Source organism: Pinus tabuliformis, chromosome J (assembly GCF_031772625.1).
Source record: "Pinus tabuliformis cultivar Carrire ecotype Pingquan chromosome J, CPIR1, whole genome shotgun sequence".
NCBI classification, from domain to species: Eukaryota; Viridiplantae; Streptophyta; class Pinopsida; order Pinales; family Pinaceae; genus Pinus; species Pinus tabuliformis.
The window spans coordinates 329579883-329606878 of NC_142295.1; the positions used below are offsets into that span (position 1 = coordinate 329579883).

Genomic DNA, 26996 nt, shown 5'->3' on the forward strand with positions numbered 1-26996 from the left:
GGATACAGTGGGCTAAATAGGCTCTGTGAAGAGGGTTATAGGGAAATTCTCAAAAATATGAAGAGACCACAAGCGAGGTGCTAGAACCATTTGCAAGAAGGATTGTTGCTCATCAGCTAGAAGGGTAGTGTAGTGGTAGACCAATGTGGCTTCTGTGAACTGAGGGAGTTCAGAGGAGCTTAGGTAAACTAGGGCCTTTTGAGTTAGCTCTGGAGTTACCTCAAGGATTTTGACCCTAGTTAATGAGATAAAACCATTTTTTTCTCATCTATGTAAGCGACTGCTAGCCAGGAGACAAACTCAGGAAAATGGTGTATTTACGGTGTAATTTGGTAATACAATCTTGAGTCAACCACCGAAAATGGGTCTTCCCCTCTAATGTGGCTACCATACAAGTTGAATCTCAGATCTGCGAGGTGGTAAGCACTAGAGGGGTCTACAATTTATGCCTTATTATCCATGAGATGCCTAACACTAGAGGAGGGTTTAGCCTCATGGGTTTTAGAGGGCTTAGTGGCTGCCTTCTTCATTTTCCGATGAATAATCAAATGAATTGTAGGTGAAAGGGACATATGAGTTAAATGTTTTCCTAGGAGAAGCTAAAAATGACATTGGAGGGGTTGTTATGGATTGGCTAAATGGTTGGGCGACATTTGCAGAATAGATGGAAGATGAGAGGCATTTACACTAGGAAGTAGTTCGAAACTTTGAAAAATTCAATGCGGGAAGTGTTTTTATAGGTGGCGGGGGGCCAATGGTCGACTGACATGGGGGTGATGTCATTTGAGGATGCGTGGTAGAAGGATATTGTGTGTTGACAACAGACATGTGGATGGGAGTGAGAGGAGGCTAAATATGTTATCGTTATGATTTTGATTCCCCGCTCGCCTGAATTGGCGCCAATAGACTGACCGTCGTGGCAGGTGCTCCCCACCATCCTCTAGCAGGTAGGAGGGTGGGATGATGGATCCATTGATTACCCCATGGAATTAATATGGGTCATTTGATCGATGGGCTCACCAAGTTGACTTTTGAACTCTGGCGTGTAGCGCCTGCTTATCACCTCTACAGGTTACCCCCTTGAAATGCTATCAAGAGTAGGTCGGGTGTAGATGGATGTTGATTCTCGCATAACTTGCTTGGATTTTAACCAAAAGGGCACATATGCTCCAAATTTTCATTTTATCCGACTGCGCTTACTTGGTGAGGGGCCATGAGTACATATTTGAACTTTTGAACTTCTTCCATGGCACTAGGGCATGATCATTGCCCCCATTAGTGATTTAGTTAATTTTTAGCCAAGGATCTTGAGTTTTACCTCTCACATCTCTCTTCACAAGTACTAGACGAAAACAAAAACGTGTTTAAAACTCCTTAACTCATTAAAATTAAAGGAAGCTTGATGATTAAACACTTCCTATTCCATAAATCTTTACCTTTCTTAAGCTACCATTAAATCCTCCATTTCTAAACCCATCAAAGGTATATTCTCGTAAGATAATAAGAATTATAAGAAAAGTATTGTGGTACATGAATACAAATATACATCTATATTGTCTTAACTTTGTACATCATAAAGCATTAAAAAAATCATCATATGAATTCTCTTAATAAGAGGATGAAGTCATTGTTGCTTATCTAAGAAAAGAACCACAAAGTGAATAATGGTCTTAAAAGTTTCCATGTCCACATGCACATAGCCATTATCTTCATCATCACATTATATCATGCATCATCTCTTCCTAGTCTATATTTTTCTTATCCTTAATTTATATTACCCTATCGTAAAATATATCAAGTCTATGATGGTATAACAATTAACCTTTAACCACCTGCACCAAAAAACATTGTGATAGTAAAGGATTTTGTTTGCATTAGACATCCAAAATATTAGGCATGGGGGAATGTTGGGCTCTGAATATGTCATCTCATTCAGTATATAAAGTATCTATTCATGAGCCATATTCCCACATTTATGATACTTTCGTAGCCATTATACCATCAAATTACACTAAATTAACCTCTTCTACCATGTGGTTAATTATGATTGATTTCTTATATTTTTAATGATTAGACGGGTCTTTAATATGATTTTATCAATGATGGGTTAATAATGTGCTTATGTGGCCAAAGAGAATGTTAAACTACACAAAATTCCATCTATGTATTAGTTCTAGCAGATTGGTACCAATTCAGTCTAGTCTGGAGTTTGGTACTTAGTACAGTGCTAGTTCAAAAATTCAGTACCTAATTCTACACCTCTACACGAATAGCTACATGCAGTTAAATCCAAGACTTGTAGTTACATCTAAAATTGGAATAAATTCAAACTAATTCCAAGTGGCATCCTTTCCATCTCCAATGCATGATTCAATATAATTTTAAATCATAAGAAGATTTCTTTAAATGATATTCATTATTTTAATCATAGTATGGAAGTGAGAGTTATATGGGATTCAATATTATCACTTCTTCCATCTTATTTATTATAAAGAGAGAGGAATTGCAACATTACTTTGAGTTTATTTTTGTAAGAGATTTTAATTTCCGTATGTAAATTCGATAATTAATTTTTGCAATAAATATTTAATTATTTCTCAGCTCCGTATATTATTTTGATCTTATTTAGTCTCTAGGAACATTGCCAAGTTAGGAAGGACCCCTCGACCTAGGTAACGTTTTGGTTTTTCTATTCATAGAGTAGTATTTAGAAATATTTAGTTTTGTTGATTATATATTTTGTTTAATATTTCATTTCAGTTTTTATTAGATTCATGTTTCATGTAGTATTTTGCTCAAATTTACTTTTTATATTTTTCTGTATGTTAATAGAAGATGTTATGATCAAATTAAAATTGATTTTTCTCAGGCTTAAGAGTAAAGAAAACTTAAAATTAGTTTCTTAACATGTTTTGGTACCCAAAATTTTAATTTCTACAATTTAGGTACTCGATTCAGTACAAATATTTCGAATTTTAATTTCAAGATTTTTGTTACTTAATTCGGTACCAATATTCATAATTTCAATTTCGAGATTTTTGGTACTTAATCAGTACCAGAAACCAAATCCTACATCACAATACTGAATTATTTTGGTGTGTAGTTTATGATTCTTTAATTGATTAAGAGCTTTCAAGTCAATTGGTAAAAGAATCCTACAACAAATAAGAACCTACAACATATCATTATGTCTCTAAGCTTGTTTAGCATTTATTTTTGATATTTTATTAATGCATTTCTTGTAGTTTATTTCCTTGTCTTCTTTACTTACCTCACACACTTTTGCTTGTAATTGTTGACATTTACATTGTAATTTTCTTTTCCTGAGCATGATTAAATAGGTTTCATCACTAGAGGATTACAACCATTAAAGTCTAAAGAGCTAATAAGCCACATAAGTAGAAACACGTGAAAATTTTATATCGGTAATGAAAGATTTTGGTTTGCAACTTGATATGAATTATAATTCCAAAGTCCAATGACAAGTTATAATCCTTGGTAATTGGTTCTTTCTAGTGTTAGTTGTTAGAATAGGCTCTAATCTTGTATTTCCAGTGATTGCATCTCCAAGCCTTATGATCCCAGATTCTATAATTAAATGCTTGAATTAGGATACATATTTACCAACAATGGTGACTAACTTTTTCAAACCTGGGGCTAGCCAAATCTCTCAAACTACAAAATAAATCTCAACCCTTTTCAATGGAAATTATTGGCGAGGGGAGGCTGAATTTAGGGATAATTTGTTTAATGGTAAAAATCATACCTCTATGATAAGGCGTGAGGATTCATATACATGTTGTCCCAACTATTTTAGCCCTTTCGAGGTCTTTCTTTTCAGTTTGGGGAACATCGACTTTTGACATTTCTTTCTTTCTTGATTCATGTTAAAAACTTCTTATGAATAGTAATGTGATATTGCATTGTGGGAAACACCATTGTATCAGGGTGACAAGGGAAATGAACCAACGCTAGATCAGTCGACAAATCATCCCGAGGAAAATATTACAGATAAAAAAATATATTCCTCTACAGACCTAGTGCAAACAATAAATAATCTTATGAAAATATCAAACAATGAGCTTGCTTCTTTGGTTGATATTTAGTTGAAGACATATTTAACAAAGGAAATAATTAAAATATTGATGCAGAAGATTCGTCATTATGCCATAAAAATGAATATATTTAATTGTCCCATTTATTTATTTACGATTTTAATTTGTATACTCTTACAATTCCTTTATAAAAAATCTATTTTTTATAGGATTTTTTTGATGAGTTTGATCCTCAACGTAGGCGTACAAAGGTCGGTGTTGGTACCATCACCATTCCACATGGACACAACATCATACTGATACCAATTTCAATCTCCGCCTTTCAGTGGCATGCCAATCACTCAGAATAGTACAATCCCCAAGGTCAATGTTAGTACTACACCCCTTGCATAGCATAAGATAGAATGTGCACTAGATGCTGACAGTGACATTGCACATTTTGAAGCATGTTTTCCTAGATCTACACATATCAGTAGCACGAGATCATTACCAGTTACTTTCTTGGTCGACGATGAGAACACCCCATTGAAAATAGAAAGGGTTATATGTATTTAATAAGTTTTTTAATTATTATGTACAATCTAATTGAAATTTAGGTATAATGTGCTTAATTGGTTACTTGGCTCATTAATGAGCCCCACTATCCGGAGCCTTCTAAGACAACATCCAGACTTACAAAGAGAGTTATTGATAAAAAAAAAAATATAATTTAATAATATAAAGCTCAGATTAGATGCCTAGGTATTGTTCCATCAAGGGTAATTAAATTTCATCATTAAATTACATCCCATAGTTTCACTTTAACCGACTGTAGCTTCATAATTATTTTCTATATTTTCTTACTAAAAACTTAACAAAATAAGCTTACGTAAAATATTTATTAGTGACATAATAATGACAAAGTAGTCCAATTTCAGTTTTAAAGTCACAACAACAAGAAACATAACATATACAAATTTACAAATAAATGCTTAGTCAAGGGATATTAGTTGCAAATAATATTCAACAATTCAAAATTTGAGTCTCACAGTAAAGACTGTTTTTGAGAATAATCTATTCGACCTATTTATGGGAAATTTAAAGGAAAGAATCCAACATGTGGTGTATCGCTTTAAACCTAACACTCTACATCATGCTTTCAGTCTAGAAAGAAAGGTTGAAAGTGAAAATATGGCCACTAGAAAATTGTCCATGAATAAATATAGTGAAGATCATGCTCCCTCTCCTAAATCAGCAAGGTTGACTCCTCGGAAAATGGATGAAATAAGAGGAAAGGGACTACGTTTCAAATATGATAGAAAGTATAGCAGTGGGAAATTTAAAATTTGAGTCTCAAAGTGAAGACTATTTTTGAGGATAATCTATTAGACCTATTTATGGGAAATTTATAAGGAAAGAATCCAACATGTGGTGTATCTCTTTAAACCTAACACTCTACATCATGCTTTCAGTCTAGAAAGAAAGGTTGAAAGTGAAAATATGGCCACTAGAAAATTGTCCATGAATAAATATAGTGAAGATCATGCTCCCTCTCCTAAACCAACAAGGTTGACTCCTCGGAAAATGGATGAAATAAGAGGAAAGGGACTATGTTTCAAATATGATAGAAAGTATAGCAATGGGAAAAAATGCAGTGAGAAGAAATTATTCTACATTGGCTTTAAAGAGGAATAAGTTTAAAAATTGGAATAGTCACAAGATTTAGAGTTACAAAAGACTACTACAATAATATATTGTCATGCATTGACTAGAATCAATACTCCACAAAACCTCAAGATAGAAGGATACATAAAAAATAAAAAATGTAATAACGTTGATTAATTTGGGCAGCACCCATAACTTCATCAATTACAAATTAGAAAAACTTCTCAATTATTTCCTATATCGAGCACTAGAGTTTCATCTAATTACTAGAGATCAAAGCACCATAAATTGTTTATGGAAGTGCATTAATATTAAGCTCAATAAGTGGTAGTATTTGTTGGACCATCCCATGATTGCAATACATATGGGCAGTGTTGATGTTGTATTAGTGGTCCAATGATTACACTCATTGGGAACAATGACCTTTAATTTTCAATATCTCTGGATAAGACTTACCTAAGAAGGCAAGGAATTTGAGCTTAGAGGTATCCAAGGAAAATGGTCTAAAGTGATAAGATCCAATGGAAAGACAAAATTACTCAAAAAGGAGTGCACTAAGGTGAAATGACATAATTATGTTCACTAAATGTTCAAATGTAAATATCATCTATGTTGTGGAATCTCTAAAAAGATGTAAAAAATAATCCCAAGGTATTTGGATTAATTCCTAAGAGTCTTCCACCTAATCAAGATCATGACCATGCTATTGATTTGAAATCAATAAGTGCATTGATGATAAATGAAGAAGGGAAAATCATACTAGAAGTAGAAATAATCCTTGAAATAAGGATTAAGTAGCTGAGTGGCTATATAATTGTGGAATACATCATCAAATGTAAGAACCTACCAATGGAAGATATAACATGGGAAGGTGACTTATTCTTGGAGAATCATTGACAATTAATCAATTGTTGAGGAAAACACTTGTTTCAAGCAAAGGTGCATGTTAAGCTCTATATAAACACAATTTTAACACTAATATGTATATTGTTATGTAGGCTAGAAACCCTCATAGTCCTATTTTATTATATTTGTACCCCTTGTCTCGTATATATATATAAAGGAGACCTAGTCTTAGGATCATCAAATATTTTCTTGTACATTGTAGTCATTGTAAAAGAAGGTTTCCACCTTGAAGAGGACTATAATTGTTGATTCCTTTTCATTTTTAAATCATAAGGATCATAACACCCACCACCAATCTAGAGTTCTTCCCCTGACCAAAATTTTTGGAAGGGTACTCAAAGGTTTAAAATTATTATAAAATTAACAAAAGGTTTTATCCTATGCATTTTGAGAAAAATATACTTAGAAGAGCATAGTATGTCTTAGTATCATCTGAAAGTGCATAAGAAGTTTCGATGACGAGATGATGGAGGCTACCATGGATTAAATTTCCTACTAAGTTTTAAAAGGTAGTTTCCCCAATAAGTTTATGCCACTATATATTTTTCACTTTATTAAATATTATATTGAGTAAATGATTTCTATTAACACCTACCAAATGAATATGCATGTTAGTATTTATATTCATATCTAGTGTACATTACATTACATTATATTTATATTATAAATAATTTTTTTGTCACTTATTTTTTTTATGATATAAATTTTTGATTACTGTGTTTCTTAAAGCGAGATCCTAAAATTTTTTGGTGCAATTTTTTGGCCTATAAAACTTAAGAAAATAATATGATTCTCTTTAAAAAATTGAAACTCTTATCTTAAAAATATTTATGAACCCTCTATTATTATGGACAACATTTCAAATGTATTAATAGAGGATGAAGTGATTTTGTAAAAGAGGTAAATATTAGGATTAAGTGACTCAGAAAAGGGAAATCTAAGGAAATTAAATTCTACCATCAAAAGATCTGAAGAAATGCAGAGATTATCCTTATCTCTTGCATATAAAATATCCCAATTTAGCAGTCAAGCAATGATTACCTAAACTCTATACTCAAAGCCTCAATGTTCCTATCTATAAAGCAAATATAAAATTAGTCCCTCTAATAATTGAACCATTATGATTAGTGCCATCTTATTCAATCTATATGGAAGTAATTTGAAAAAGAAGATTGACAATATAGCCCAAAAGCCATGGAAAAAAGGCCAAAGTCCAAGCTAGATTTAGAGGCTATCATTAAATTGTGGGCCATCTTGTTACACCTATGATCATTGTGTTACAATTGTAAAACAAATATCCTCAATTGTTTTGTTGATGTTAACAAATATTTTTACACTATATCAAGGACCAACCTTTGGAATAGGTTAGACGGTCTAAAAGTTCCTTCTAGCTATGAGTTGTTAATTAAAGCTTCACGAGAGTGTTATTTTCAAGTTTAGGAACATTAGGGCTTGATTATAATAAATTAACTATAATATACAAATCAAGAAATGTTGTCCCCTATCCCCTACCCCATTTACCTTATACATTGATATGTCAAAATATTGGTTGGGAGAAGTTAGTTGTACTAGCTTGACTATTTTTTTTATATTGATCATCCTTATATTTTATGTTGCCAATATTTCTCCTATATAAATCAATCTTTATGACCTTAATAACCATATAAGAATCCTCAATGACTTATACTCTAATATGGGTATGATTGTGAATATTAACAAAACAAAGCTTACGATAAAAAAAAAATCTGAAAAAATCACATATGAAACTTTTGTATATGATGGTATTAATATTCATCAAAAGCTCAGTTGTGACCATAGTGTTGAGAACATGATAAATGGAGGATGGAAAAATTATTATGGACTTGAAGGCAAGTGTAAAGTACTGGACCTTTAGAAGTGGGATTTCATATAAAAAAATACACTCATATTTGATACAATTTTCACTCTTTTTATCTTATATGGATGTGAATCTTGGGGACATAGTATCTCTAAAGAATCCTAGAGAAAGATAGAGCAGATCCAAAATAATTTTAGAATTTATAATTTTAGAATTAAAGGTAATTCACTCTATTTTATCCTCCCCATACAAAAAACCATTTCCCTAATTGAGTGCACAACCATGATCTAGCTAAAAAAGAGGCTCCTCAAAAACACTTAAAGATCTAGCTAAAAAACCACTAGCTCAAGTGGGGTTGGCATCAAGATGCCATGTATCAGATTAATCATTAGGGATCATAGGAAGATGTCATTATATAGAATACCAATAATATTGAAAATATTGTTAATTCTAAATTAAAGAGAATATTTGGTAGGAAAAAGAACTATAAGATAAAAGGAAACTAAAGTACTACAGGGAAATGGTCAACCCTAATTTAGAGGTTCAAAAGTGGCTCTTGATTTTGACTATTGCAATGAACAAAATCAACATCCTTAAAATTTTAACCAAATCTCCCAAGTTACATAGCACAACTAGGTGTCAAAAAATTCCAAAACATCATCAGATGTGCAATTCTATCATCTTTGTGATTATGAGAAACTTGAAGTTAACGAGCATGTTCTCCTAAAGTTCCATATATATACTTAAATTAGATCACATTTTTTAAATATTTATTCCAATACCAACCTTCCTAACATCCTAAGTCATCAAAACAATGCTAATTTCGTAACACTTCCAGTAATTTCTTTTAAACACATTAATAAGATTCTAAAAAATCAAAGTAATCCTTTAACGTGCTTCACATCCAATTACACAATTCTATGTCAATCTTAATCATGATGATGATGGTGATCATCATCATCATCATCATTATATCTAATTCGTGTTTATGTTTATTTTAGTCCAACTCTTCTACATTTTGGTTCTTTTCTCGACATATTTTCTAGTCAATTTTGTCCAAAATCATGTCGAGATTCATTGAAATTGCAAGTACTAGTTGTTTAGTCCACATAACCTAAATACACCGTTTCATGGCCAATTAGGAGGTTTAAGGATTTCCCACGAGTTACCAAATTGAATTTGTAGGGACAAGGTCCTCCCTCCATATGAGAAGGTCTTCTTGAGGCCAGAACTCTATCGAGCCACTAACTGCTCCTTGAGATTGATACTTTAGGGCTTTGTCAACCAATTTACAGATAAGTATTTGAATGGAGTTTTGACTTTCCCAGAAACTATTGATGACATTGAATCCATTTATACATTCAAAAACATATTTTAAATAATAAAAAGTCTCAATTTCACAAAAATTTATATCATCCATTTAAAAATAAAATAAAATAATATAAATAAAATGTCTAAATATAAAATTTCAAATTATATTTGGAAAAAAAAATACCATAAATAAAATGCGTCTAAATATAAAATTTTAAATTATATTACTTTCTATATATTTTTTTAATAAATTTATATTATTATAATTCTTTAAGTGTAAATAAAAATATAGTAATTTGTAATCCTTTTATAAATTTGAATTAAAGAAAATAAAAAATATTAAATCTTAATAATTTAGTTTGAAAAATAGAAAGGTCATCGAATTTTAATAATTAAGAATTTTAATTCTTACCTTCGTAAACTGAATGATTTTCATTCAACAGCTCCATTTTCCACGCTGAAAGTGGGCCGGAGTTTCATCCTCAAATGCACGTTAGGACGTTCCGAGGACGCCTACTTCAATTCCTTTGAAATCGTCCAAAGAGAAGCTTTGACAAACGGTTAAGTTGTGTTTAATTGTCATGCCAAGGTAAGCCTCTTTAAATAGTTCGGGTGCTAATATGAATATAAATATATTCTTATTTATAATCTATATCGTAGAATGACAATGATAATTGAGTTAATTATTAAACGTGATTTAAGATGTTTTTATTATTATTAATTAAAAATTTAAAAATTGTTATTTAATATATTAAATTTTATTTTAGAAATAATTATTTAAAGTGAGTTATTAATTGGTGTGTTTAATAATGATTTTGAATAATTAGTTTAATACTTATTACATCCCATGATATTTATAGAGAAATAAAAATGTGAGATTGATATTAGTAAAATGAATGTTACAATATCAAACATCAATGAATTATTAATCATCTTTACTATTTATATCTTGTTTTTAAAATTTCTCCAAAAGTCTCTCATCTTAATAAAAAAAAAAAAAGCTAAAAATGATATTGATATTACTAAAATAAATAGCATACAATCAATCATCACTTCCAAAACTTACACTTACTAAACTTCATAAACCTCAAAACTCTTTTAATTCAAATCTTAAATGTAAAATTTTTCACCCAATTAACTTGTCATCCTATTTAAAAAAAACACAAAAGCAAAGCAAACAAACAACCACCTTAACCCATCAATATTAAATTATTCACTTTACTTGTCCAAAAACTTTAACAATATAACCTTTTATATATGTATATATATAAAACAATGTAACCTTTTAACTTTAACCCCATACGTATATATATAATAGTTTACTATTTTAAATTATATTAATATATATAAAAATATTCATTAGCTTTAAAAAATATGATATCTTAAGCTAATAAATGAATAGGCGTTGATTTTTTTTTTGCAAATTCAATTGAAGTTCGCGGTAAGTAATAATTTTCTGGTCGGTCAGAGAAATAAGGCTATGGGATCATTTGTAGAGATTGAGCCAAACGGCAATGACTTGGCGTTGGGAAAACCATGCAGTTTATCACATGGAAACAAACAAAATGTCTCCATATATGAGGTCGTCTGTTAATCTATTCCATCGAGATGCACTGAAATTCCCAACGGGTCAATAACCCCCATTGTATTTTTCCGCGTAGTTGATCCAAAATGGTAGTACAGTTGGAAACAGATTCCCAGCAATAGCTTTGAAGTTTCCTCCAAAGCATTATTTATGGTCTCATACTCACGAGCTTTGAATGTGCAGAAATATGGAGTCTCCTAAGAAAATGGCTGTCACCATCATGGTGGTGGTTTTATTGAGTCTATAGGTGCTCATTTCATATGTGCATTCTTTCTCAAATTTTTGCAAAGTGGTTTCCCCGGTCTTGGAAACGTTTTTTAAACTCTTTACGGTCATGAAAGTGTTTTATGAAATCTGAGAGCGTTTGCTGCAAGAGCCTAGAGATTCTGGAGAACGTGATTCGAGATCAGCTGCTTACCAAATATACTGTTTGTAAGTGCTTCAAGTCCTCTGATAACAATAAGCAGCTTTCGCTTAACGAAAATATGTTAGAAGTTCAGGCTCTGTGGCCTCCTGTTAGGACTGTTTGCAGTATGTGAGTAAACATAAAATTATACTCGGATTATTTTGTTCCTAGGATCTTCACTATCCTAGAGGGAAATATAGGGTTTTTATTGTTTATATTTTACCTTCAAATTTCTTATATTTCTTATATTGATGTCTGCGTGTTGCAGAGTAATGACGGGATGAACGCCATAGCTGCATTTTAGAAGCGTATGCATGGAGTTATCAGACCAAAGAATTTGATGGTATGTTCATATGAAGGCCATTTATACTCTTCTATTGGCCATTAAGCTATGCGATTCAAAATGGCAGGTGCACGTCCTGATGTAGATAAGAGAACTGTAATTGATAGCTGATAACTGAAATTGTAATCTGCGACCCATGTTATGCAGTTTCTTGACCATACAGATCTCGCAATAGGAAAGTATATGATTTTTTATTTTTTATATTTTATATAAGGTATTTGGATCTAAAAATGTTTTCTACTAATGCTTTTCTTAATACTTTTTATTTAGTTGTAAATTTATGTATCAAGAATGTGAGTTATAAAGTAGATTTTTTAATTTAATTGTAGATTCATGTTATAGGAGTGTCCATAATTTTCATCCCTAATTTTCATTGACTTTGTAATTGAGCTTTTTATGGAACAGTAGCTAAAGTTTCTACAATTTGACAATCAAACATATAAATAAAAATCCTAGAAGATCATAAACAATTTTATACAATTTGACAATCAAACATATAAATAAAAATCCTAGAAGATCATAAACAATTTTAGTAAGATATATGAAAGTATATAATAGATTTCTTAAAGCCTTCATTAAATTTGATAAGAAATATATGAATGTTAAATATGTGAAAGTATATAACAAAATTCTTAAAGCCTTTAAATTTGATAAGCTAAGTGGTTTTGAAATTCCAAGCTTCCTTACATTTACAACTTGCTGCTCCATTCATACTCAAAAATTTTAGTAAGATATATGAAAGTACATAATAGATTTTTTAAAGATTTCATTAAATTTGATAAGAAATATATGAATGTTAAATATGTGAAAGTATATAAAAAAAAATTTAAAGCCATTAACTTTGATAAGCTAAATGGTTTTGGAATTCCAAAGTTCCTTAGATTTACAACTTGTTGCTCCATTTTTTTGGCTAGTAAGATCATTTTCATCATGTCATGCATATATCTATTGCATTGTATAAGTTGTTACTTGTATTGTATACATTGTTTTTTTTTTGTAAGCTAAGGAGCGACCATACTTTTTCCATTAATTCGAATTGAAACCATTACATTTTCATGGTGGCCTCAACCCACCCCGAAGGGAAACCGGGTCTGTTGGCCACCTCAAGTTTTTGACAGCCATCCAAAAACAGAAAATACTAATTCTTCTTGTCCAGGCTAAGTAAACTAAACATTCAAAGAGATTACTATTGTTTCTTATTTGCATTATAAACTGATACTAAAACCAAAACCTATCCACCGTCATTCAAAAACTATGGAAAGCATATACATATCTCCAGATATTAACCAGCCATGGCTTCCTGCTGATCATCTTCTTTCTTTATTCCCGGATTGATCTTCTTTATCTTCTGTTGTATCTCTTCCACTTTTTTGTCCTGCATTATCAGGGTGACCTGAATGTTCTGCATTTCTTTCTTCAAATTAGGAATTCCATGGGATAGTTCAGCCATCTCCATCGCAACCTACTCCATAGCCTTCGCCAACAACCTTTTCATAACCCAGTAAACATGCAAGGCTTGTTTATAGAGTGTCATGCGTCCTCTAGTATTCCTTGGATCCCGTAGCAAGTATTCCCAATCTTCCATTTTTGATCCTGATTGACCCGAAGTCGCTTCTTCCTCCAATTGCTATATTATTCTTCTGATATCCTCATTAGTGTTTTCATGTGAACTGTATCTTCTTCTTTAATGTTTTTTTATATCTTCTTGCCGGTAATGGTTCACATTCCTCCCATTTCCCTTCCGACCATCCTCTTCCTCTGCTACGTTAGCCTCGTCCCCGTCTTGCTCTTCCTCTATTCCTATAGTTTCCTCTGCCTCCTAGACCTTTCATACCCGAAGTGCTCCCGGGGTCGCCTCCCTCCTCTCGCCCTTTGCCTCTCCTATCTCCATACTTCCTTTCTTCCTGTGGTTTGTCCTTTGATAGCCTCTCATCCTTCCATACACTCTTTCTTGGTTGCTCAGGACCGTCTGTCATGGTCGAATCAAACATTTCCACTTCGTCATCTGTCTCGTCCTGAACTGTCTCATACTGCTCTGTAGTCTCCCCAGCATCGATTCTCTTCCCTTTCTTTTCCGGGCTTTTCCGGTCGACGCTCTCCTCGTCTGCTTCGTTTCTCATTCTTCTCCTTGTAGCCATTCTTTTCCTCCTTTCGGCATTGCCTGGTTGTTGTCTTTGCCTCCTCTGCTTTTGTATGGACTTAACTAAAGTTTTCACCACCCTGTCTCTTTGCAAACTCTCTGCAGTTTCATTAAACGGCCTCCTTCCTTTGCCTCGCCTCCCTCCTTTATGATTTCTCCTCTGCATTTCCCCTCATTTCTCTTCTCTCGATTCTTCTGCCACCTGCCGTTTTCATGAGCGCCCACCTCCCTTCATCCTTCTTCTGTGCCATCGTACCCACGTCCAATCTCTGCAGCATTACCTCCACCAACTTCGTCTTTCATTACTTCATCACAGCTCCTACTTGGAATAATATCCTTTCTGCTGATCTTTATGTCCACCTTCATCATTACCCAAATCCCATTTGCCTCGTTATCATCCCTCGCTCGTTTTGTCTTTATTGCCCTGATCATCGCCATTATCACCTCGATCGGGGGTCTCTGGGGATCTTTTTTATTTTGTTGTGGTTCCATTATGTTCCTGAGTGATTATTGTACTAAGTTCATCCCATCCCGGTTTATTCCTTATTGTTGGCTAGCTGTTGTCAATCCTTTCCCCCTGTTCTTTACATCCCCAATTTACGAGGTAGTCTGCAACCTTGTTTCCTTTTCTCGTGACGTGGTTAATGATTTTGTATTCGATTCTCTTTAAAATTTTGGCCAAGTCTTGAACGATCCCTGTCGTCCTCCAGCTTCTTGCTACTTTCTCCCACTCTTTCCCATTGTTGAGATTTCGTAGCATTTCCACTAAGTCGCCTTCAATTTCCATATTTGTGTAGCCATTCCTTACTGCTATCCTTAGACTCTGATAAACAACCCACAGTTCTGCTTCATTTTTGGTCATTACGCCTCCTCATTCCTCATACACCCATCTTGTGCGTCTCTCACTGTCTCTAAAGATGCCACCAAAGCCTGCCGGCCTTGGGTTCCCTTTGGAAGCCCCATCAAAATTCAATTTGATGAAATTTCGCCCATGATACCTGAACTGTTCTGGACTTTGAGTCTGGGATTGTTGCTATATTTCTTTTCTAGGATACACCATGCCGAATTCCATATTTAGTTTTGCTAAGATTCTTCCTTCTTCAGGGTTCGCTTTCCAATCTTCCTCCTCCCAGGTCTCTGCCAAAACAGTCTCTCTAATTGAGTTTTGAATTCCTCTCCAAATCTTTTCTGGAGTATTGGTCTTGTCCAAGAAAATCCTTCGGTTTCTTTCCTTCCAAAGAAGCCATATCACAAATCCTATGGCTAGATTCCAAGTTCTCCTTACAACCTTGCATGAGAATTGTCCCTTACCCCATTGAAAGATAGTCTTTTTGATGTCACTGGGATCTCTATTTGATTTTTCGAAGAGACTTCTGATCTCTTCCCATTGATGCTGAGCAAAAGGACAAGAGTTTAGAATGTGTTCCTGGGTTTCGATCCCCAGTTTGCAAAGGTTGCATCTCGGGGGTTCCAAGAAACCTCTTTTCTGAATCTTATCCCATGTCAGGATCCTTTCTTTTCCAACTAGCCAAGCAAATATAGCTATCTTCGGCCACCACTTACTATTCCAAATTATTTTCCAGTCTAAGGTTTCTCCCTCCCTCTCTTGGTGGGTTGTTAAATAGTATGCTTCTTTAACTGTGAAGGCCCCTCTTGTGGATTTTCCCCATCTAAGAATATCCGGTCCTAATCTGGCTCTGATTCTCCTTGACTCCAATTCTTTTATATATATGCCTTGCTGCTCTTGATCTATATTTTCATCCCATTCTTCTGGTTTTCTCCATATTCTCCATATCCCATTTGGCTCCCCTTCTTTCCAATAATCTCTTATGTATTCTTGCCCCTCCCTTACTGCCTTTTGATGTGTGGTTTGCAGGGCTTGTATACTGACCATTTTGTCTCTCTATTGCCATTCCTCCTCCCAAAATCTAGCTGTACCTCCTCCTCTTATTTCCCAGAATGCATAATTGTTTATGATGTTTCTACTCTGGCTTGCCAATTGCCATATTGTAGATCCTTTTGGGGTTTCTTCTACTCTGAGGATGCCTACCGTTGTTGCAGGCATATTATATTTCTGTGTCCATATTCTCTTCCATAAGTCATTTCCTCCCCTCATCCACCTCCACCACAGCTTCGCTCCTAGCACTTTGTTCAGAATGTCTGGGTCTCTAAGTCCTAATCCCCCTTCTTTTCTTTTTGTCAAGATTTTCCATGAAACTAGTGCCCATTTCCTCTCCTGTTTTGGCCTTCCCCATATGAATTTTCCAAATATTTCCTTCATTTTAGTGCAAACCCCTTTAGGGACAACCATGATTGAAAGAGGGTAAATTGGTATAGATTGAAGAACTGATTTTAGTAATACCAATCTTCCTGCTATGTTCAGTGATCTAAAAGACCAACTTGCAAGTCTATTCTTGAGCTTTTCTATGATTTGCTGCCAGTTTTCTATTCTTGTAGGGTTTATATCTAGTTGATTCCCCGGTACTTTGTTGGTATTTCACTATGTCTGAATCCTACCGTTCTGGTTAAATGAGCTTTGATCGTGTCAGGAGTGTTGAAGATGAAGGTGCATGATTTCTCTTTGTTTATTTCCATACCTGATGCCTCCATAAATAAGTCCAAAATCCTTCTAACGCCCCTTACCTCCTTTATTGAAGCTTCACAAAAGAGCATGATGTCATCCACGAACTACTGGTGGGTCATGGGCAGATTGTTTCCCCATAGCCTTAATCCTTTAATTTTCCTTTCCCTTAATTCTTTTTTGAAATACCTTCCTAGACCCTCCACAGCCAGTATAAATAAGAAAGGGGATATAGGGTCCCCCTGTCTTATTCCTCTAGTGGCATTGAAGGTTGACGTTGGCACCCCATTTAACATGATAGAGAAAATAGGAGTTGATATCATATTATAAACCCAATCTATCCATCTATTGCTGAATCCGAAGGCCGCAAGAATTGCCTTGAGGTATTTCCAGTTTAAGCGATCGTAAGCTTTTGACTACTAATCCATCAAGAATTTGCCTTCCCTCCACAAAGCCGATTTTCCCCGGTGAGATAATGCTAGGGAGGATGGGTTTTAATCTTTTAGCCATCAGAGTAGCGATTATTTTGTATATTACATTGCAAAGGGCAATTGGTCGAAAACCCTGGGCAGTTTCAGAATTGGCATTTTTAGGAATCAAAGTAAGGAAAGTAGAATTGAGACCCGGCCATACCTTCTGTTTTATGCGAGATTCCTCTACTGCCTCCAGAATCTCTTGTCCAAGAAAATGCCAGCCTGCTTGATAAAACTCCGCTGTATATCCATCCGGTCCTGGCGCTTTGTTTTTCTTCATACACTTCACAATTTCCTCTACTTCCTCTAGAGTGGCAGCCCTCATCAATGCCATATTTTGTTCTTCTGTTTTTATTCTAGGGATCTCTTTACAGATAAGGTCTATAGTTGCTTCTCTGTCTACTTGTGGTTTTGTCAATATGTCTTTATGGTATTCTACCAATACTTGATCAATTCCTTCATGTTCTATTATCCTTTCTCCTTCTTCATTCTTGATGGAAAAAATCTTGTTCCTTTGCCTATGCTGAATCATAGCTTGGTGAAAAAACTTGGTGTTTCTTTCTCCTTTGGGTAACCAGTTTATCCTGGATTTTTTTTTCCATAGGATCTCTTCATGTTTCCTCCGCTCTTCAAGTTAGCTAATTATAATTCCTTCCTCTTTACTTCTTTCCCCATTTCTGCCTTTTGTAATAATTTTTTGTTGTATCTCTTCCATTTCTTTCTCTAGCTTCTGTTTTCCCACCATTATATTCCCAAACTCCTCCTTATTCCATTTTCTGATTTTCCCTTTGAGTTCTTTGAGTTTTAGCTGAAAAGTATGCATCTTGACTTTTCCATTTTGTGTACTTTGAGTCCATCATTCATCTACCTTAGGTAAGAACTGAGGATTCCTGAGCCAAAAGGCCTCAAACCTGAAGGGTCTTTTGAGGGGCTTTTTCTTGATATTTATTTCCAACCTAATTGGCCAATGATCTGAACCCATCGCTGGCATTATTGTGGATACAACAAAGACATCCATGTTCATTATTTGTTCTGATATAAGGAATCGATCTAATCTAGAAGCTATTTGGTTTCTTCCTCCTCTTCAGTTATTCCATGTGTGGTTGCCGTTAATTGTTGGGATGTCTACTAGTCTTTGTTCTGTAATCATCTCATTGAACTCCTTCATGTTTTGATCCGGTCTACTTATGCCACCTCTCTTTTCTTTTATTGTTCTGATCATATTAAAGTCTCCCCCTACTATCCACGGTATTCCTGGAAAGGTCCTTCTTGTGGATTGCAGATATTTAAGGAAATTTTTCCGCTCCCTTGGTATGTGCGGCCCATAGACTCCTGAGATGAGAATCCATTCCGATGATCCTGTCATTCTGAATAAGCCTGTAAGGATTCTGCGAAAGCTTATCCAGTTTTCAAACAATACCTCCTCAGGGTTCCAGAGGATTGCAAGACCCCCCGCCGTGCCACTCGCATCCTGACCCATCACCTCGTATTGTATTTTTTGTTTTTTTATTATACCTTCTAATTGTTGGGAGCTAATTTTTGTCTCCTGGATTATCATTATGCTAGGATTATCTTTCCTTATACTCTCCTTTAGATACCTCTGCTTTCCTTTGCTGTTGAGTCCCTTAATGTTCCAACTTGTGACTATCATTTTATAACTTCTTGGATGGTTGTTGAAATACCTCTGAAAGAGGTTTAACCCTACCTGAGTTGACCAATATTTCTCCAACTACTTGTATGGTTTCATTCAATGTCCATCTACCTCATTTCCTACCTCCTTTGCCAATACTGTCCATTCCCAGACTTTGGGTTCCTTGCATTCATGTTTCATCTATCTGATTTGCTAAAGTAATTCCTTTCTTTTCCTTGTATTTCTCGAATGTCTCTTTATACAATTGCTTTTGAGCTTCTGGGATAAACCTTTCATCAAGATTTTTCCAGTCCTGTAACAATCTTTTCATGATTATTTCCTCCTCGTTTCCGTTGTCCTTCTGTGTATCTGTCTCCATATGGGTTTGTTCTGCTGTCATCTCCATACTCCCCTCTACTCCTCCTTTTGCCCTACTATTCTGGTTTAGGTCTGGTTCCTTTGTATCTTTTATAATTTCCATGGGCTCCTCCACATTTTCTTCTTTTCTGGACTCTTCTTCTTCCTCATGTAAAGCATGAAACTTGTTCTGGCATTCTACTGTTACTGATTTTGTAAGTTGTTGCATCCTTGTCATTTCCTTTCCTGGCCTTTTTTTCCTATGGATTTCCTGGAAACCCGTTTCCCCTTCATCTGTCTCTTCTGTCCTCCTTTGCTCTTCTTCCTGTTTCCTTGGTGTTTCCTCTTCTTTATTCAGTGGGCATTGTTTGAAGAGATGTCCGTATTCATGGCACCTTCTACATCTGAAGGGTATATGCTCGTAGTCTATCGGTTGCTGCCATATTTCATCATGGTACTCTAGCTCTATGTACTTCGGCAATGGTTCTGCTATATTCATATAGACGCATATCCTTGCATAGGATGTATACCTCCCCCTTTTTGTTGACTCTGCTACTTTAACGAAAGCCCCGATTGTATTGCTTATGCCTTCCAGGATATCGGGGTCCCAGAACTCCATTGGTAAACCAAATAGTCTTACCCAGATGGGTGCTGCTAGCATATTTTCGTGGTCTGGATTATATCGGTCATCCCAATGCCTCATAAATAAACCAGCATTATTCATAAAATATGGTCCTCCTTCAAAGGTTCTTTCCTTGTCCTCCAGATTTGCAAATATCACTGTAAAGAAACCCTTTGCCCCTAACTTTAGATCTATATGCCCTTTCAGCTTCCATCTTTGTTGTATCCACTTAGCTAGGTCCCTTTCCGATGGCCAGAAACCTACGAACTTGCATATCAAAGCATGGTCTCTCATATAACATCTGTATTCTTCAAGTTTGTTGTTGGGTATTACATACCTTGGTTTTTTTTGAGCTCTGGGAAGACATCGACCCCCAAGCTTTGTTTGCCACCGATTCCCCAGAACTGGCACGTCTTTGCTATTCTCCTTTGGGTCTCTCTGCATCCCGCCCCCACTTGATTCTCCTGCCGCCATATTTTTGTAGGAGGGGATCTCTCCCCTCCCCAGCTCCCCTGCCATGGTGTCTTTTAGTCCTTTCTTAATTTATTAACCCTCCTCTTCTTGTTATGTCTTCGCACGTCCGTTTGCATGCAGAGGACTTGCCCTTCTACCCTTCTCGCCGTCGCTGTTCCTCTTCCAACCCTGTCTCTGTTAAACCTAGATTTTCAAAACCCTTGCACAACCATCATCACTCATCGCTCCTCCGCATTTTACAATTTCCTGTATTGTATACATTGTTAAATGCTTGCATGATTTGATTTTGGTAGTAATATATTACTAGCACAATCACACTTATTAATGTGGTTGATCTTTGCCCATTAACGTTATTTTCACATGTTGATTGGCATATGAGATTGAAAAATGCTATCAATCGATGTACACCAACCATATTAGTTACAATGGATGTGTAGGTGTATTCATTGACTCTGGTTGACCATGGCTCATGAGGGTTGATTTTGGTTGATTGTGGTTGACCATGGTTGACAATAGTTGACCATATTCAATGGTTGACAGTGGTTGTCTATGGTTAGCTATAAATGACCATTGTGAATGGTTGACCATGGTTGACTATAGTTGATCATTGTTAATGGTTAACCATGGTCAGTGATGGTTGACAATGGTTGACAATGATTGACCATGGTTGACCATGGTTAATAGTGATCTACCATGGTTGACCATATTTAACAACAATTTGCAATGGTTGACCATGCTTGACGCTCGTATATTCTCATTGATAATGGTTGACAATGGTTGACAATAGTTGACCATGATTAACCATATTCAACCATTGTTAATGATTGATAATGGTTTGCCATGGTTGACCATATTGAACCATTTACCATGGTTGACAATGATTAATAATGGTTGAGACTTCTTGACCATAGTTAACAGTGATTGACCATGGTTAATAATGGTTGACCATTGTCAATGGTTGACAATGGTCAACCATGGTTGGCCATGGTTGACAACATTCAAAAATTGTAACTATTTAGCAATGGTTGTCCATGGTTTCCAACCATTGCCAATGGATTGCAATGGTTGACCACGGTTGTCAACCATTGTCAACCAAGTGATTTTCAAGGTTGGTTATTGTTAAATATGGTAAATATAGGGTTGACCAATTTTGATCATGGTCAATTATTTAAACATCGGATATCAAGGTTGTATTATAATCAATCATTTAATATTCAATTAACATTGACTTATAGTCAATCATTGATCATGATTGACTGTGGTCAACGATGATCAATTGTAGTTGAATATTGTCAACCATGATCAACTATGCTTGACTATGTTTGACTAATGTGGTTCACTATGTTTGATTATTAATATTAATTAATAATATTAATAAGTAAATATGTTGAACCAAATTTGAAGAGTGTTGACTGTCAAACATAGTCCAACATAGTCAAATAGATTAATAAATGTGGTTGGCTAATTTTGTAATTTCATATTGCGATGTTGGATAAATTGCAATGTAATATAACATTGCGACGTTAGATGGATTTGTGTACCCTTCTAAAGTCACAATATGTTTGATTATGAATATTAATAAATAATATTAATAGGAAATTATGTTTTGTCGAAGTTGAACACTGTTGATTGTCAAACATCGTGAAATATAGTCAAACATATTCAACCACAATATTAAATGTGACCGACAACATTTTGTAATGTTAGATTGCAAAGTTGGAGAGATTGCAATGTAATGTAAAATTGTGACAATGGTTAACATTGTAATGTTTTACAATCAAACATATTTGAACATATTCAACCACAAAATTGAATGTGGTTGAACACATTTTGTAATGTCCGATGATGAAATTGGACAAATTGCAATGCAATGTAACATTGCAACAATGGTTATAATATTGTGACGTTGGATAAATTTATGTACAATTTCAACGTCACAATATTAATATTAATATTAATATAATTATTATTATTAGTCAAGTTTATTAATATTAATATTTTTATTCTTAAACACTTTTAAATCTTGATTGTGACCAACCAAGGATGACCTTAGTTGACTACTGTTGACAACGTTTGACTTTGTTCAGCCATGGTTAACTATATTTGAATATGGTCGAGTTATGTTGACTAAGGATGATTATGAGTGAACAAGGTTGCCTATTGTGAAATATGGTAAACATAGGATTGACCATGTTTGATGATGGTCAACTATTTAAACATTCGCTACAATGGTTGACTTTTTTTAACTAATGTGGTTGATTGTGATTGACTATTAATATTAATCAATAATAATAGACACTTATGTTTGACGAAAGTTGAAGATTGTTGACATAGTCAAACATATTCAACCACATTAGGTAACTAATGTGTCTTAAACCATATTAACATTATTAAACATTTTAATTAAACATTAAATATATGTGAGAATGGTTTATCCATGGGTGAACATGGCTATGTTTAACAATTGTTTGATGACGGTTGAGCACAATTGAGTATAGTTGTCCATGTTCAACATGTTTAAACATCCTTGATTATGGTTTGACTATGAATGACTATGGTTTGAATATGATTCGACTATAGTTGACCACATTTTGACTGTGGTTTATCTATTGTTAACCATTATTTAACTATGGTTACCATTGCAATGACAGTTGTAGATGGTTAATCATGGTTCGGCTATGGTTAACCCTAGCAATCTACTATAGGTTTATGATGGTTAATCATGCTTGACGATGGTTAACCTATACGGTTATCCATGGTCGATCGATGTTGACCACGGTTAACCATGATTCATATGTTATATTACATATTAAATCATTATTACATATCCACCAAATTATTATACTATCATCAACCCTCATATTACATATTAAATTATATTACATATCAACTACACTATTATATTATATTACATATTACATTATGTTTTACTAACATAATATTAAATGTTAATAATAATATTATTAATAGCATGAATAGTAATATAAAAATGAATTGTTACATCAAATATTGTTATACATTAATAATATATTTATGTTATAATTAATGCAATATTGTCTATAATAACAATATATTTATTTTATAATTAATGCAATATTTTCAATGTAATAGAATATTAATGCAACAATATTATATTATTATTTCTATTAATATTAATCTTACCAAAATTTCTTTAAGGAAAATATTACTAATCATGAATATTATTGTTATAATAATTGTTATTAATGTTATATATGTGTCAATATTAACATTATTATAAACTTAATAATATTATTATAAACTTATTATTATTAACATTATAATATAAACTTTAATCAATAATAATAGGAAATTATGTTATTAATATTAAATTTATTAACATAATCAATAATATTAATATTAATATTATTAGTATAAATTCATCTTAACTCGGGACCTACCAAACTTTTAAAGGGATCAAATCTCTTGAGATGCAAACATCTTTTAGATTCAAAAGAGATTTGATCCCTCTAGACCCTTGGTAGATCTACAGTTAAGATGGATCTAGGGTGGTATAATATATATGTAGAATTCTCTCAATCTTTCCTCTATATATGTTTCATGTTAAAATCTTTTACTCAACCTCCTTGTTCAAATATTTTATTTATAACCTATATGAAATTTCTCTTGTTATTTATATGTTTAAAATCTTATATATCTACTCCGTATTAGAAATACAATAAATTACACATCTCTCTAGTTATGGAAAGTTAAAATATAAGATTTTTTTAATTTAAATTACTTTATTTTTCTATATATAAAGTAGATATAAAACTATGTTATTTAATATGGACATTAAAATATTTTACTTATGGTTTACAGTAAAATATTTTTTGTTATTAATTACGCCGTAAGGCTTTTCCCTCTGAAATGAACTTCCCTAAAATCTACTTGTCATCCCTGTGTGCCGTTAGATTATGTGTTAGAAGATTAGAGGATTGTTAATCGTTCGATCAAGGGAAGGTAGTTGAGTGGTTGGAACTATTCACGATATTTGAAACAGTTGCAAAACAATTGTGGTTTACTGACCCGGGTTCCTACTCCATCTTTCCAGGACCATCCAACACCGAAGGTTCTCTGTAGCAAGGGGTCTCTGTAAAACTAAGGCACCATTCTAATTTATCTCGCATAATTTGTTGTCTCGTTCAATACCACCATACCTTGGCGACATGGTAACTCTGCACCATTCTTTCTCATATTTGCAGCCTGTTCAGGTTTTCACAAAAACTTCAGCAGCGCATAGGGCACCTTATGAGTCTGTTTTCATTACACTGCTGGCAACTAATGAAAAGGCCCTGACCTTCCTCTTCTGTAAAATTCTTGTAGTTGTCGTCACAGTTTTGGGAAGGAATCAACCTCACGTCACCACAACCATTGCAGGGTTTCGAATGAGCTTGCACTGGGAAGCATTCCAGATACTTAGCTAACTCCCTTATTTCATGTATTTGCTAAATTTCCTCAACCCCACCAATGTATTTTCCCCCAATAAACAACCTAGGCACCAGCATGGGCTTCCCCAAAAGATCCTGCAATTCTTTTTGAAGAGGGGAATGCATGGAAATATCTCGTTCATCGACCGAATCCCTGAAACCTTGAAGAATTAATTTCATAGTGCAGCAATCCTCAAATGTTTTCCTTATTCCCCTCAACCTCATGAAATACAGAACCACCTTACCTTCTCCCCCGGGGGGCGCCCTCAACTTAGCATTTTTTATAGAGGATTTTTTGGATATGGGGGGTCATTTGGTCGACCTCTTGTCTATTATCTGCTGCAAAGTATTCACCCTCGCCTGAATGCTACTAGATCGAAGCCTGAAAGATTTTTCTAGGGTACCCTTTTTGTCTTCTCCACTCTTGCTTCCCGTGCTGCTCTGATAGACCTCGAAAACAGGCTCCATCGAATCTCTGGGGGAAATTTCATCCATGTCTTTCCTGAATGTAGAAATGAGATCCGCATCAAATAAGGTCAGAGATGAATCATCTGACGATGACTGCTGCGTCCAAATTGTTTTGATGATTGAATCTGCAAGAGCTGAGGGAAAATCCGCCCTAGACAAAGAAAAGTCGTTGAGAAATCCATTTCCATTGTCCAAATTTTTCTTTAGATTCGTGTTGGGTGTTGTTGAAGATGCCTGTGAATTTTCGTCGACAATTTTTATGCTAGGGGTAACCTTGTGCCATATAGAGACCTGGCAACTGACAACCCAAAAAACTTCAAGAACTTGAAGAAGATATAGTATATTGGGTAAGATTTATTGTTTCCAATTCCAGAAGAGAAAAATCCTTTCTCACTCATGTCACAATTTTCACTCATACTTCTCTAAAGTTAAGAATTGTACTTATCAGCGGTCCAATGCATTCACAGGCTTAGGGATCGTTTCACTGCCTTTGTTGAACAGGGAATGATAATTTTGTATTGGGAGAAACATATAAAGAGCACTACTCATTGAAGTTTTTTCAGGCTTTTGTCTAGATTATTGAATGTATTAGAACTAACTTCAGAAGATGGAGGAACCAAAATACCTTTCTGTAGCTGATTGCTTTTTACTATAAAGGAAATTTGAGTTTCATGAACATTGAGTTCATTAGAGCTGTTCTGATACTCAGCAATGGATGTGTGGCAGGTTATATTCCTTTCTAATGATTGGTTTTGTTTATTATTTCACATTTCCTCCATGTTATATTTGTCCTTTCCCATTGAAATATTTAACAAATCCCCATATCTATATTCTTCTTTAGTTCTTGTTGAATAGGGTCATCGTGAGTTTCTTCTATCTTTATTTTTGTAGTTAACATGGACAAAAAATTTTGACCTTCTGGCAGGTGTTGGACACAAACATCACTTCTAGTGGCATCTGGAATGCCATAAAGTTCCTGACAATTTTCACGTGTTCTCACACTAATAGGAAATCCGGAAAGAGCATCAGTTTTAGTTGCTTGACCTTCATCATTAGGATCTAGAGCTGGTATTTGAGACATTTCTAAAGCACTGAAGATAGATAATGAATTTTGCATGCCTACAACATTTAAAGTTGACGAGTTTGGGGATTCTTTCCAATTCTTTGGATTAGAATGCCAACAACCATTTTCTAAGAATTGTCTGTCCCTGGGCATTTTCCTGTTTATTCCATAATTTGTGTTTTAATTTGCTAAATATACAATGAAATATAAAACAAATAAGTAAGCCAAATCCCCTTCAATCAATGTTCTAAAAAGGTGTGAGCATTGTGAGTCATCTGCCATGTTCCCATGTTTATGTTATTGAAGAAACATAGACTGACTAAATGTTGAACCAATTGTTTCAGTTAATGATTACAGAGATTTTGGAGAGCTTTGGCAGAGCTAAAAAGTTCTTGAAGATTTATGGTTCGATTAGGATTGAGAGCATGATAGCCAGTTTCAAGAGCATGGAAACTGATTATTTGAGATATAATTATTCATCATCTATTGATAAGCTTGAGTGGATTGCGCTAGAAGACCATGTGGCAGAATGGTTGGAGGTGTTAAGGAAGATAGTGAAGGTCTTGGTTTCTTCTGAGATGAAGCTCTGCAATAGGATTTTTCAGACATTTGATATTGAATTGTGGACAAATTCCTTTCAGAAATTGGTTTTA

The 26996-nt window shown here is 34.3% G+C and overlaps 1 pseudogene; it reads right to left on the reverse strand.

The window, feature by feature from the left end:
• Nucleotides 1-24611: 24611 nt before the first annotated feature.
• Nucleotides 24612-26361, reverse strand: LOC149227094 (uncharacterized; annotated as a pseudogene).
• Between the last annotated feature and the right edge of the window lie 635 nt (nucleotides 26362-26996).